This window comes from Procambarus clarkii, chromosome 34, assembly GCF_040958095.1.
Source record: "Procambarus clarkii isolate CNS0578487 chromosome 34, FALCON_Pclarkii_2.0, whole genome shotgun sequence".
In the NCBI taxonomy this organism is placed as follows: domain Eukaryota; kingdom Metazoa; phylum Arthropoda; class Malacostraca; order Decapoda; family Cambaridae; genus Procambarus; species Procambarus clarkii.
Window position 1 is genome coordinate 10901106 of NC_091183.1, and position 1621 is coordinate 10902726.

At 46.8% G+C, this 1621-nt stretch overlaps 1 pseudogene; it reads right to left on the minus strand.

Moving 5' to 3' along the window:
- Positions 1-984: 984 nt before the first annotated feature.
- LOC138370943 (DNA-directed RNA polymerases I, II, and III subunit RPABC2 pseudogene) lies at positions 985-1388 on the minus strand (annotated as a pseudogene).
- Positions 1389-1621: the final 233 nt, after the last annotated feature.

Here is a 1621-nt window from a genome sequence, read left to right on the forward strand (position 1 = left end):
GGAACTTGGTATGCAGCAGAACCAGCCTTCCTACACTTACCTACCAGTGGAAAACATTTTTTTTTTCTACAGGGTTTGAGGAGTGGTTAGAAGGCGCCTTTCATGTGTAACGATTCTATTTTATATTTAACGATTCATGTGTTACGTAAAGTATGGTGACAAATAAACACAGACACTAAGATACTATATATATATTTGGTCGAATATACAGAAGTACACAGGTGATATTTTGGTGTGAGTTGAGCGCACTGAGTCTCCCAGAACTCCCCCCTCCCAGGGGATGAAAGGAAAAATACTTGATCAAGGAACTTAGCTGGTCGGTGAATTGTACGCCCTGCTCGCGTTACATAACCATCAAAGTTAACTTCCTCCTCTTCGCTGATGTCATCTAACTGGGGGTCGTAGGAGGATCCTATGCTGGGAGGTCGCACTCCGTTGTCGTAGGAGGCGGTGCTGCTGGTAACTGGTCGAAAAGTGAACTGCGTAGTCGGCGGATGTGTCTCTGGATTTAGCAGTGTCGCAGACGTTGAGACGAAGCCTGGAGCAGACCAGAGAGCTGAGTGAGGCTGGAGTCGTGGAGCTCTATGTGGGAGAGCGTGGCGGCTCGATTGAGAATTGTGAGTGTCCGAACTCAGGGAGCGAGAGCGTGGCGGCACGATGCGGTCGTAGTCTGCTGTCTGCTCTGTGTCGAAGCTGTAGCGTCTTGGGTTGATTAGGACTCTACACGCCGAGTACTACATGTGTTGACTGTGGAAATTGTAGTCTGGTACCAAAAGATGTAGGTACAGTGTGTGGACAAGCTCGGTGTAGCAGGAGAGAAGAATATGCATAATTGTTGCGTCCTTGGGTCGCTGTCTCAATGTGGAGCATTGTAAAAATTGTACATCACTACTCCTCTTAATACAACAAATATGAGAAAAGAACTAAGAATTCATCATGAATGATCAGACATCCTAAAAGCTTTACCATCAATCTAACATGTACTTAGAAGTCACTGATGATAAGCTCATCTATGCCCCAATCTTCAAAAGATCCGTCTGGCAAATATCTGCGAATGATGATGGGAATTTTCCGTTCTCTTAATTCTTTGGCAGCAATTTGGAGCGGATCCGATTCTGCATCAATTTCCACCATGACAGGCGCACACATTGCAATCTGCAGTGCTCTCGTGCCCAATACTCTAGCTCTTTCATATTTTGTCATATAAGGTGTCGTGATTCTCTTGAGCATAGGCACTGGCTGACCTTCCCCTGCAGGTACCAACTCTATCTGGTTATCATCATCCTCCTCTCCTTGCAGGTCATCCAGATTTTCATCATCTTCTGCCTCCTCGAAGTCATCACCAACATCATCACCATCGAACTCCTCGTCAGCCATCTCGCGTTCGTGTTTGCACCAAGGTCTTCTCCCAGCTATAAGCAAGACTCGCGTGGCCGTGTGTGACGCAGCGCTGAGCGTCGGTACAGTATCTCGTAAGTGTCCGCTCTAGACCACACTTGAAAGTAGACTAGTTTAATGTTTGCTATTCTGCTGCTTATATGCTCGGGCAACACCTCACCGTGTTGCCCGGGCAACGCCTCACCTCATTCATCTCCAAAGGTTGACAGGAATATTAACAATG